The sequence below is a fragment of the Cryptomeria japonica genome, unplaced genomic scaffold, assembly GCF_030272615.1.
Source record: "Cryptomeria japonica unplaced genomic scaffold, Sugi_1.0 HiC_scaffold_824, whole genome shotgun sequence".
Taxonomy (NCBI): domain Eukaryota; kingdom Viridiplantae; phylum Streptophyta; class Pinopsida; order Cupressales; family Cupressaceae; genus Cryptomeria; species Cryptomeria japonica.
In genome coordinates this window covers 29,034-42,500 of record NW_026729569.1, presented here as the reverse complement: position 1 = coordinate 42,500, position 13,467 = coordinate 29,034, and the positions used below count along the sequence as shown (strand labels likewise).

Genomic DNA, 13,467 nt, shown 5'->3' with positions numbered 1-13,467 from the left:
CATCCATTTCCCAGGTATATGCCCCCTACGCACTTTTGGTGGCGCAACTCGCACGAACAGTCCCACCTCGACCCCGTAAACAAGCTTTTTTGCCTCGAAGAGTTCGTCGGAGACGAAGAAGCAACCTTCAGTGCAAACGTAGCACTCTTTTGTGCAACCGCCCAAACAACGCCCCCTCTACCCTCTGTCGAAACACTCGGCATTGCTGCTCCCTAAGGTGAGCTTCTCCTCATAGGCAATTCCGCTCTTATCCGGTCACGTTTGTGTGCCCGAATTTCGCAAGGCAACCTCCATGGGACATGGAAAAGACTCGAGAAGAGAGCTCGCTCACGGGAGAGAGAAGCCAAGGAGACCACGAGAGTGCTGAGAGTGGGACAGCGCTGAATAGGCGGGAGAAGCCTGCGCGTATAAACGGAGATATATATCCAATTGCAACGAAGGAACGTGCCAAAGATCGAGAACAATGGCAGAAATGCTAGTAACGTGCACTTCGGGACCAACGCATCACCGGAAGACAACCGCCAAACATCGAAAGAGTCGCGATGCTCCGCAACCTACGTGCAAAGCGGTCGCACACCGGGTAAGGGAGTGAGAGCCCCAAACATAGCTGGGCGAGGCGCTCACTCCGCTCTTTAATATCTCGTTAATACCGCCAAGGAAATGGCACAAGCACACACACACAAGCATCCTCGGAAGAGGACAGTTCGAGTGACAGGTCAAATCCAAGAGTTCCGAAGACTACCTCCAGGAACAATCGGGAACAAGACCGATTACAAGTCGTCGAGTCTGTTACTGGGCGAACACGAGATGCGCACAGGAAATCGATCAGCCCTCACAATGGCCCAAGGCCAGAGATCGGACTGCTACGATTTACCCCAACAATCATCGTGCCACTCTTCGCAGAGAGGTGATAGACGCCAACGAGCCCGCGCATAGCAATCGAGGTGTAAAAAGGGCGTTGAAGGCAGGAAGCCTGGACGAAAGAGGCTACGAGGTCACCTCGAAGCGGTCTAAGAATCGGGCGCACTTGGGGCGACTACCAGTGCCAACCCCTTATCCCGCGGTGCGTCCGACACACAGAAATTTCCAAGGCGGCCAAGGAGCCTCCCCGCATAGCAATCGGGGTGTGAGGTTACGGATGCAGCATTGATAGCAATCGAGGTGTGAGGCGAAGGATGCAGAAGTGAGAGCCGAGGGATGTAGCAGAGATAGCAATCGGGGTGTGTGATGCAGAAGAGATAGCAATCGAGGTGTGCGGTGGGAAGGGCCCAGCAGCCAGAATGCATGAAGCGACGGATGAAGCAGTGATGACAACCGGGCTGTGAGGAGAGGAGGGATGCAGCCAAGAAAGCAATCAGGGCTCGAGGCAAGGGATGCATCAAGGATAGCAATCATGTTGTGAGGCGAGATTCCAAAGGCTAAACGTGAGAGGCTGCAGGGTCGACTCAGAGAGGTCTATGCATGTGAGAGGCTGAAAGCAAGGTCGACTCGGAGCGGTCTATGCATCGGGCGCGCTTGGGGCGACTACCAGTGCCAACCCCTTATCCCGCGACGCGTCCGACAAAGAGAACGTTCCAAGGCGGCAGAGGAGGTTACCAGCCGAAGGATGCAGTAGCAATAACAGGTATAGTTCCGCGGCGGCCGAGAAGACTCACCGCATAGGAATCGGGATGCGAGGCGAGGGATGCGGCGGGAAGGCCCCGACGGCTAAACGGAAGAGGCTGCAGGGCCGCCTCGGAATGGTCCAAGCATCGGATGCGATTGGGACGACTACCAGTGCCAACCCCTTATCCCGCGATGCGTCCGATACACAGATAGTTCCAAGGCGGCCGAGGAGCCTCACCGCATATCAATCGGGGTGCGAGGCGAGGGATGGGGCGGGAAGGCCCCAACGGCTAGACGGAAGAGGCTTCAGGGCCACCTCGGAATGGTCCAAGCATCGGACGCGCTTGGGGCGACTGCCAGTGCCAACCCCTTATCCCGCGATGCGTCCGATACACAGATGGTTCCAAGGCGGCCGAGGAGCCTCACCGCATAGCAATCGGGGGTGCGAGGCGAGGGATGGGGCGGGAAGGCCCCAACGGCTAGACGGAAGAGGCTTCAGGGCCGCCTAGGAATGGTCCAAGCATCGGACACGCTTGGGGCGACTACCAGTGACAGCCCCCTATCCCGCGATGCGTCCGATACGAAGATGGTTCCAAGGCGGCCGAGGAGCCTCACCGCATAGCAATCGGGGTGCGAGGTGGGGGATGCGGCGAGATGGCCCCAACGGCTAGACGGAAGAGGCCACAGGGCCGCGTCGGAATAGTCCAAGCATCGGACGCGCTTGGGGCGACTACCAGTGACAACCCCTTATCCCGCGATGCGTCCGATACGAAGATAGTTCCAAGGCGGCCGAGGAGCCTCACCGCATAGCAATCGGGGTGCGAGGTGGGGGATGCGGCGAGATGGCCCCAACGGCTAGACGGAAGAGGCTGCAGGGCCGCCTCGGAATAGTCCAAGCATCGGACGCGCTTGGGGCCACTACCAGTGACAACCCCTTATCCCGCAATGCGTCCGATACGAAGATAGTTCCAAGGCGGCCGAAGAGCCTCACCGCATAGCAATCGGGGTGCGAGGTGGGGGATGCGGCGAGATGGCCCCAACGGCTAGACGGAAGAGGCCACAGGGCCGCCTCGGAATAGTCCAAGCATCGGACGCGCTTGGGGCGACTACCAGTGACAACCCCTTATCCCGCGATGCGTCCGATACGAAGATAGTTCCCAGGCGGCCGAGGAGCCTCACCGCATAGCAATCGGGGTGCGAGGCGAGGGATGCGGCGAGATGGCCCCAAAGGCTAGACGGAAGAGGCTGCAGGGCTGCCTCGGAATAGTCCAAGCATCGGACGCGCTTGGGGCGACTACCACTGCCAACCCCTTATCCCGCGATGCGTTCGATACACAGATAGTTCCGAGGCGGCCGAGGAGGTGGGGGATGCAGCGAGATGGCCCCAACGGCTAGACGGAAGAGGCTGCAGGGCCGCCTCGGAATAGTCCAAGCATCGGACGCGCTTGGGGCGACTACCAGTGACAACCCCTTATCCCGCGATGCGTCCGATACACAGATAGTTCCGAGGCGGCCAAGGAGCCTCACCGCATAGCAATCGTGGTGCGAGGTGGGGGATGCGGCGAGATGGCCCCAACGGCTAGACGGAAGAGGCTGCAGGGCCGCCTCGGAATGGTCCAAGCATCGGATGCGCTTGGGGCGACTACCACTGCCAACCCCTTATCCCGCGATGCGTCCGATACACAGATAGTTCCAAGGCGGCCGAGGAGCCTCACAGCATAGCAATCAGGGTGCGAGGCGAGGGATGCGGCGAGAAAGCCCCAACGGCTAGAGGGAAGAGGCTTCAGGTCCGCCTCGGAATGGTCCAAGCATCGGACGCGCTTGGGGCGACTACCAGTGACAACCCCTTATCCCGCGACGCGTCCGATACACAGATAGTTCCAAGGCGGCCGAGGAGCCTCACCGCATAGCAATCGGGGTGCGAGGCGAGGGATGCGGCGAGAAGGACCCAACGGCTACACGGAAGAGGCTTCGGGGCCGCCTCGGAATGGTCCAAGCATCGGACGCGCTTGGGGCGACTACCAGTGACAACCCCTTATCCCGCGACGCGTCCGATACACAGATAGTTCCAAGGCGGCCGAGGAGCCTCACCGCATAGCAATCGGGGTGCGAGGCGAGGGATGCGGCGAGAAGGACCCAACGGCTACACGGAAGAGGCTTCGGGGCCGCCTCGGAATGGTCCAAGCATCGGACGCGCTTGGGGCGACTACCAGTGACAACCCCTTATCCCGCGACGCGTCCGATACACAGATAGTTCCAAGGCGGCCGAGGAGCCTCACCGCATAGCAATCGGGGTGCGAGGCGAGGGATGCGGCGAGAAGGACCCAACGGCTAGACGGAAGAGGCTTCGGGTCCGCCTCGGAATGGTCCAAGCATCGGACGCGCTTGGGGCGACTACCAGTGACAACCCCTTATCCCGCGACGCGTCCGATACACAGATAGTTCCAAGGCGGCCGAGGAGCCTCACCGCATAGCAATCGGGGTGCGAGGCGAGGGATGCGGCGAGAAGGACCCAACGGCTAGACGGAAGAGGCTTCGGGTCCGCCTCGGAATGGTCCAAGCATCGGACGCGCTTGGGGCGACTACCAGTGACAACCCCTTATCCCGCGACGCGTCCGATACACAGATAGTTCCAAGGCGGCCGAGGAGCCTCACCGCATAGCAATCGGGGTGCGAGGCGAGGGATGCGGCGAGAAGGACCCAACGGCTAGACGGAAGAGGCTTCGGGTCCGCCTCGGAATGGTCCAAGCATCGGACGCGCTTGGGGCGACTACCAGTGACAACCCCTTATCCCGCGACGCGTCCGATACACAGATAGTTCCGAGGCGGCCGAGGTGCCTCACCGCATAGCAATCGGGGTGCGAGGCGAAGGATGCGGCGAGAAGGACCCAACGGCTAGACGGAAGAGGCTTCGGGTCCGCCTCGGAATGGTCTAAGCATCGGACGCGCTTGGGGCGACTACCAGTGACAACCCCTTATCCCGCGACGCGTCCGATACACAGATAGTTCCAAGGCGGCCGAGGAGCCTCACCGCATAGCAATCGGGGTGCGAGGCGAGGGATGCGGCGAGAAGGACCCAACGGCTAGACGGAAGAGGCTTCAGGGCCGCCTCGGAATGGTCCAAGCATCGAACGCGCTTGGGGCGACTACCAGTGACAACCCCTTATCCCGCGACGCGTCCGATACACAGATAGTTCCGAGGCGGCCGAGGAGCCTCACCGCATAGCAATCGGGGTGCGAGGCGAGGGATGCGGCGAGAAGGACCCAACGGCTAGACGGAAGAGGCTTCAGGGCCGCCTCGGAATGGTCCAAGCATCGGACGCGCTTGGGGCGACTACCAGTGACAACCCCTTATCCCGCGACGCGTCCGATACACAGATAGTTCCGAGGCGGCCGAGGAGCCTCACCGCATAGCAATCGGGGTGCGAGGCGAGGGATGCGGCGAGAAGGACCCAACGGCTAGACGGAAGAGGCTTCAGGGCCGCCTCGGAATGGTCCAAGCATCGGACGCGCTTGGGGCGACTACCAATGACAACCCCTTATCCCGCGACGCGTCCGATACACAGATAGTTCCGAGGCGGCCGAGGAGCCTCACCGCATAGCAATCGGGGTGCGAGGCGAGGGATGCGGCGAGAAGGACCCAACGGCTAGACGGAAGAGGCTTCAGGGCCGCCTCGGAATGGTCCAAGCATCGGACGCGCTTGGGGCGACTACCAGTGACAACCCCTTATCCCGCGACGCGTCCGATACACAGATAGTTCCGAGGCGGCCGAGGAGCCTCACCGCATAGCAATCGGGGTGCGAGGCGAGGGATGCGGCGAGAAGGACCCAACGGCTAGACGGAAGAGGCTTCAGGGCCGCCTCGGAATGGTCCAAGCATCGGACGCGCTTGGGGCGACTACCGTTGCCAACCCCTTATCCCGCGATGCGTCTGATACACAGATAGTTCCGAGGCGGCCGAGGAGCCTCACCGCATAGCAATCGGGTTGCGAGGCAGATTATTGGGAAGGGAACCCCCTGGGATGCGGCTCAAGCAGTGCCCAAAGGGACTGGAATGCGGAATCACATCGAGAGACCCAAATGCTATACGAGGGCTCAAATCGAATTATCGATTTGGCCACGACATGGACGCATCGGAACGACTACCTTTGCCGAACCACTCGCAATTGCATCCATACCGAAACCAATAGACATTTCCGTTAGAGCCCTCGCATAGCATTCGGGAATCTCGCATGCCCCTCTAAATCGACCAATGCTGGCGCTCAATGAAAATCCGAGCGCTACCACCGTTCGAGCGCCAGCATTGGTCGAGTTAGAGGGGCACGGGGGAGAATGCTCCAGTCAACACCTCCCCTATATAAGTTATTTGTCCGATTCTCGCACAACCGTAGTCTGCCTCGTCGAATCAAACAACGGTCCCAGATTCCGACTTCCGTTCCGTAGAGACCCAAAAGCTAGATGGAGGCTCGCAAGAAAGAGAGTCGGCGCATAGCAATCGGGTTTCTCGAACGTTTAGGGACCGAGCTCACTTGCGGATAGGGCAAAATCCGCCAAGCAACCCAAAAGCTAGACGGGGGCTCGAATCGAATCGCCTAGGCGGCCACAACAACGACGTGTTGGATCGACTACCAGTGCCAAACCATTCAGCAAGACTAGTCTGTGTCGAGGCCGGATAGAGATTCTCAGAGAGCGCCCGCATAGCATTTAGGAGACCTGCCGCGTCCCTCACACTCGACAAATGGTGGTGCACGTTTATAAATCCGAGCGATCCCAACCCTTTCAAGCACCAACATCGGTCGAGATAGAGGGGCACGGAGGGGGCTGCGTGAGACAACACAGTCCCCTATATAAGTTATTTGTCCGATTCTCACACATCCGAAGAATGGTCATCAAATCGGACAACAGCCCAAACTTCCGACTTCCGTCCCAGAAAGCCCAAGAGCTATCTAAAACGTTCATGGCCGGAACTCGATCGCGGCTATACCAGTCCGCCAAGCAACCCAAAAGCTAGACTGGAGCTCTAGTCGAATCACCTCTGTGGCCATTGCAAGGACGTGTTGGAGCGACTACCATTGCCGAACCATTCCGCAGGTCGAGTCCATACCAAGGCCGCATAGAGATTCACGATGAGCTCCTGCATAGCAATCAGGAGACTTGCCGTGTCCATCACAATCGATAAATCCTGGTGCAAGATTTTTGCATCCGAGCGCTCCAACCAGTCGAGCACCAGCATCAATCGACATAAACGGGCACGGGGGGAGGATGCTCGAGAACACTACCTCCCCTATATAAGTTATTTGTCCGATTCTCAAGCAGCCGAAGTCTGGTCATCGAATCGGGTCAAAGACCACAACTTCCGACTTTACCCACAATGCAAGTCATCGAATCGAACATCGGCCCCCGAGTCGGACTCCATGCGTATGTCAGGTCATCGGACCCAAATTCCGCCTTCCTGCGCATGGCGGGCCATCAATATCAACTCGGTCATCGGACCCAAACTCCGCCTTTTTGCGTATGGCACGCCTTCAAATCGGTCATCGGACCCAAATTCCGCCTTCCTGTGCATGGCGGGCCATCAACATCAACTCGGTCATTGGACCCAAATTCCGCCTTTCTGCGCATGGCACGCCATCAACTCGGTCATCGGACCCAAATTCCGCCTTCCTGCGCATGGCAGGTCATCGGACACAAATTCAGACCTCGCCAATATGCCTACGTATCGAATCGGTCATCGGACCCAACTTCCGACTTCATCCATACTGTAGGGTCTTTGAGGTTGGCGCGGTGCGCTCAACCCAGGGAGTCGACCCATCGAAGCATACACCTCCCCTATATAAGCTATTTGTCCGATTCCCACACCTGTGTAGTTTGCACCTCTGACCAGGACATCGACCCCAACTTCCGAACTCGACTGCAACGACGGCACCAGCGCCTTGGTGCGCACCTTGCGACGCACAGTCCCAACATTCGCCTTCCTGCACATGGCAGGTCATCGGACCCAAATTCCGACCTCGCGAGTATGCCTACATATCGAATCGGTCATCGGACCCAACTTCCGACTTCATCCATACCGTAGGGTCTTTGAGGTTGGCGCGGTGCGCTCAACCCGGGGAGTCGACCCAACGAAGCATACACCTCCCCTATATAAGCTATTTGTCCGATTCCCACACCTGTGTAGTTTGCACCTCCGATCAAGACATCGACCCCAACTTCCGAACTCGCCTCCAACGACCGAACCAGCGCCTTGGTGCGCACCTTGCAACGCACAGTGCCAACATTCGCCTTCCTGCACGTGGCAGGTCATCGGACCCAAATTCCGACCTCGCGAGTATGCCTACATATCGAATCGGTCATCGGACCCAACTTCCGACTTCATCCATACCGTAGGGTCTTTGAGGTTGGCGCGGTGCGCTCAACCCGGGGAGTCGACCCAACGAAGCATACACCTCCCCTATATAAGCTATTTGTCCGATTCCCACACCTGTGTAGCTTGCACCTCCGATCAGGACATCGACCCCAACTTCCGAACTCGACTAAAAAGACCGCACCAGCGCCTTGGTGTGCACCTTGCAACGCACAGTGTCAACATTCGCCTTCCTGCACATGGCAGGTCATCGGACCCAAATTCCGACCTCATGAGCATACCTACTAATCGAATTGGTCATCGGACCCAACTTCCGACTTCATCCATACCGTAGGGTCTTTGAGGTTGGCGCGGTGCGCTCAACCTGGGGAGTCGACCCATCGAAGCATACACCTCCCCTATATAAGCTATTTGTCCGATTCCGACACCTGTGTAGTTTGCACCTCCGCTCAGGACATCGACCCCAACTTCCGAACTCGCCTGCAACGACCGAACCAGCGCCTTGGTGCGCACCAAAAGTGCGCACTTTTGGAGGGCACTTTTGTGCGCTCCAAAGGTGCGCACTTTTGGAGGGCACTTTTCTGCGCTCCAAAGGTGCGCACTTTTGGAGGGCACTTTTTGGAGGGCACTTTTCTGCGCTCCAAAGGTGCGCACTTTTGGAGGGCACTTTTTGGAGGGCACTTTTCTGCGCTCCAAAGGTGCGCACTTTTGGAGGGCACTTTTTGGAGGGCACTTTTCTGCGCTCCAAAGGTGCGCACTTTTGGAGGGCACTTTTTGGAGGGCACTTTTCTGCGCTCCAAAGGTGCGCACTTTTGGAGGGCACTTTTTGGAGGGCACTTTTCTGCGCTCCAAAGGTGCGCACTTTTGGAGGGCACTTTTCTGCGCTCCAAAGGTGCGCACTTTTGGAGGGCACTTTTTGGAGGGCACTTTTCTGCGCTCCAAAGGTGCGCACTTTTGGAGGGCACTTTTTGGAGGGCACTTTTCTGCGCTCCAAAGGTGCGCACTTTTGGAGGGCACTTTTTGGAGGGCACTTTTCTGCGCTCCAAAGGTGCGCACTTTTGGAGGGCACTTTTGTGCACTCCAAAGGTGCGCACTTTTGGAGGGCACTTTTCCTGTGCTCCAAAGGTGCACACCTAGGTGAGCACCTTCGACCACACCTTGTAGCACACCAAACTCTGACTTTCGACTTCATCCGCAATGCAGGGTCTTTGAGGTTGGCGCAATGCGCACAACCAGGGGAGTCGACCCATCAAACCCAACACCTCCCCTATATAAGCTATTTGTCTGATTCTCATACATGCGTAGCCTGCAGGAGCAATTAGGACATCGACCCCAACTTTCGGCTTCTAAACGAAAACAAGGTCTTTGAGGTTGGTGTAATGCGAACAACTAGGGGAGTCAACCCATCAAACCCAACACCTCCCCTATATAAGCTATTTGTCTGATTCTCATACATGTGTAGTCTACAGGAGCAATTAGGACATCGACCCCAACTTTTGACTTCTTAACGAAAACAAGGTCTTTGAGGTTGACGTAATGCGCACAACCAGGGGAGTCGACCCATCAAACCCAACACCTCCCCTATATAAGCTATTTGTCCGATTCTCATACATGTGTAGCCTGCAGGAGCCATTAGGACATTGACCCCAACTTTTGACTTCTTAACGAAAACAAGGTCTTTGAGGTTGGCGTAATGCGCACAACCAAGGGAGTTGACCCATCAAACCCAACACCTCCCCTATATAAGCTATTTGTCTGATTCTCATACATGTGTAGCCTGCAACAACGATTAGGACATCCACCCCAACTTCTGAATTCGTCTGCGTTGACCGCACCAAAGGTGCACGCCTTGGTGCTCACCAAAATCCGACTTCCGACTTCTTCTGCTATGCGGGGTCTTTGAGGTTGGCGCAGTGCGCACAACCAGGGGAGTCAACCCACCGAATGCAACACCTCCCCTATATAAGCTATTTGTCTGATTCTCATACATGCGTAGACTGCAGCAATGATTAGGACATCCACCCCAACTTTTGACTTCTTAAACAAGACAGGGTCTTTGAAGTTGGTGCAGTGCACACAACCAGGGGAGTCGACCCATCAAACGCAACACCTCCCCTATATAAAGCTATTTGTCCGATTCTCATACGTGTAGTCTGCAGCAGCGATTAGGACATCGACCCCAACTTCCGAATTCGTTTGCATTGACCGCACCAAAGGTGCACGCCTTGGTGTGCACCCTGGAGTGCACTTTGGTGCTCACCTCGGTGCACACTTTGGTGTGCACCTCGGTGTGCACCAAAGGTGCGCACCTTGGAGCGCACCAAAGGTGTACACTTTGGAGCGCACCACATAGGGTCTTTGAGAGGTTGGCGCAGTGCGCACACCAAGGTGGGTGTTGAGGTGCGTGCCGAGGTGGGTGGGTGCTAGGGTGCGCTCCATGGTGGGTGCCAGGGTGGGTGCGTGCTAGGGTGGATTCCAAAGAGGGTCATAGGGTGGGTGCCAAGGTGGGTTGGTGATATAGTGGGTTCAAAGGTGGGTACTAGGGTGGGTTCCAAGGTGGGTCACAAGTTGGGTGCCAGGATGCGTGGGTGTTAGGTTGGGTGCCAAGGTGGGCTCCTGCGTGGGTGGGTGCTAGGGTGGGTTTCAAGGTGGACGCGAGGGCGGGTGCCAAGGTGGGTAACAAGTTGGGTGTTAGGATGGGTGAGTGCTAGAGTGGGTGCCAAGGTGGGTGGGTGCTAAGGTGGATGCCAAGGTGGTTCACAGGGTGGGTGGGTTCTAGGGTGAGTTCCAAGGTGGGTCACAGGTTCAGTGCTAGGGTGGGTGTCAAGGCGGGTGTCGAGGTGCCTGGGTGCTAGGGTGTGGATGCCAATGTGGGTCATAGGGTGGGTACTAGGGTGGGCTGCAATGTGGGTGCCAAGGTGGGTAACATGCTCGGTGGGTTCTAAATTGGGTGCCAGGGTGGGTGTGCACCCACCTTGCCCGAGGTGGGTGCCAAGGTGCCAGTGTGGGTGGGTGCTAAGGTGGATGCCAAGGTGGGTGAGAAGGTGGGTGATAGGTTGAGTGGTAGGATGGGTGGGTGCCAAGATGGGTCACAGGGTGGGTGCAAGGGTGGGTAGGTGCTAGGGTTGGTGTCAGGGTGGGTGGGTGCTAGGTTGGGTTCCAAGGTGGGTGCGAGGGTGAGTGTCAAGGTGGGTCACAGGTTAGGTGCTAGGATGGGTGAGTGCTAGGGTGCAAAGGTGCCAGGGTGGGTGCTAGGATGGGTCGATGCTAGGGTGAGTGGCAAGGTGGGTCCACAAGTGTCAAGGTGGGTGCCGAGGTGGGTGCCAAGTCGGCGACTGCTATGGTGGATGCCAAGGTGGGTCACGGGGTGGGTGCCAAGTTGCTAGGTTGGGTTCCAAGGTGGGTGCCAACGTGGGTGCTAGGGTGCGTGGGTTAAAGGGTGTGTCACAACGTGGGTGCCAGGATGGGTGCGCACCCACACTGGCCAAGACGGGTGCGGGTGCAAGGTTGGGTTCCAAGCCCGGTCACAGGCTGGGTGCTAGGATGGGTGGGTGCCAAGGTGGGCACCAGGGTGGGTGCACCCACCCTGGCCAAGGTGGGTCACGGGGTGGGTCCTAGGGTGGGTAACGGGGTGGGTACTAAGGTGCGTGCCAAGGTGGGTCATAGGGTGGGTGCCAAGGTGGGCACCAGGGTGGGTGTGCACCAACCCTAGCCAGGGTAGGTCACGGGGTGGTTGTCGGGGTGGGCGTCAAGGAGCCAAGGTGGGTGGCAAGTAGCCAAGTTGCGTGCCAAGGTGGGTGTCGGGGTGGGTGCCAAGGATCCAAGGTGGGTGCCAAGGAACCAAGGTGGGTGTCTGGGTGGGTGCCGAGGTGGGAGCCAGGGTGGGTCCCAAGGTGAGTGCAAAGGTGGGTGCCAGGGTCAAGGTGAGTGCCAATGTGGGTTCCAAGGTGCCAGGGTCAGGGTGAGTGCCAATGTGGGTTCAAAGGTGCTAAGTTGGGTGCGAGGTTGGGTGCGAGGGTGGGTGGGTGCCAAGGTGTGCTAGGTGGAAGCCCGGGTGGGTCGGCATCCCATGGGTGTCGAGTTGGGTGCCTGATGGGTGCTTCTTGTCAAGTTTTAGTCGTCGGGACTCATTTCGAGCCTTAGAGGTCGTTTCTTGTCCGGTTGCCCTGTCTTCGACCTGGGAACCCAATTTTGGTCCTCGGGTCCCATTTTTTTTTGTCTCGCATCCCACTTTTGGCCTGTGGCCTTTTCGGGGTCGATTCTCGTTTTGGGCATCAGAGCATGTTTCTTCTCCTAAAACCCAATATTTGTTTATTAAGTCTCGGAACACATTTTTGTTCTCGTGGACCCATCATGGGTCTTGGAACGCATTTGTGGTCCTTGGGTCCCATTTTGCATCCCGAAACTTGTGTTTTGGTGCTTGATCCCTATTTTGGGTGCCCACCTTGCACCAAGTGCGCACCCGGGGCAAACCGAGCGCCTTGGTGCACCGGGGCAAGATCGAGCGTGCACCCGAGGCGCCCCGAACATGCACCAAGGTGCACTCGGCCCACATGTGAGCGCAGGTCGTTGCGCCCGAGGTGGTGTGTGGGCACCGCGTTGCAGACGGGACACTGCACGCACACGACGCCCCCTCCAGGTGCACGCACGTAGGCCGGGCCGGGTGCACACCCGACGCCCTAGCAAGGTGCGCGCACCCGGGCAGGGCTCACACTTGGCGAACGGGGCGCACTTCGCGAGGGAGGGTGTGCACCTCGACGGGGGTGGGTGGCCGGGGTGGATTCGCACGTGGGTCGCGGTTTGCTAAGTACACACTGCGACAAGCTCATAACGGGTGCGATCATACCAGCATTAGTGCACCGGATCCCATCAGAACTCCGCAGTTAAGCGCGCTTGGGCCGGAGTAGTACTGGGATGGGTGACCTCCCGGGAAGTCCCGGTGTTGCACCCTTTTTTAGTTTTTCGCCGGGCGTCGCAATGCTATTTGAATAAACCTTTTGCCCGTTTGCGTTCTCGTCGGGGCCGGGCCGGGCCGGGGTGCGCTGCCCGCACTACCGCGCGCGCGGGGGCGACACCGAGCGCGCACCCGAGGCGCCCCGAGCACACAGGCCACGGTGCAACCCGGGCGTTGTGCGCGCACCCCGGTGCGCCCGAGGTGCTGCGCGCGCACCCAGGTGAAATCGGTGTGCACCTCGGCCAGTGCGCGCTCGGTCGAGTCGCGCACGTTGGCCAAGGTGCACGGTGATGTTTCTTACTCTAAGGTTCCGCACCAGACGCCCGGGACAGGTGAGCGAAGCTGGGCGGGGCCGGGTGCGCGGCCGGGGCAGGTGCACGCAGCTGGAGAGAGCTTTGGAGCACACTTCGGAGCGCACCAATGATGCGCTCCATTCAAAAGTTTCCTGAAAAGGCAAAAAAAGTTGAGATTATAGAATTTCCCACTTGAGAGATTGTAAAAAAAAAAAATTTAAAATGAAGGAAACGCGGGTGCCAAGGTGTGC

The 13,467-nt window shown here is 58.3% G+C and overlaps 1 non-coding gene across 1 annotated transcript; it reads left to right on the top strand.

Moving 5' to 3' along the window:
• Nucleotides 1-12,801: 12,801 nt before the first annotated feature.
• On the top strand, nucleotides 12,802-12,920 carry LOC131872869 (5S ribosomal RNA). The gene has a single exon (XR_009370940.1). It is a non-coding gene; the product is annotated as a 5S ribosomal RNA (ribosomal RNA).
• Nucleotides 12,921-13,467: the final 547 nt, after the last annotated feature.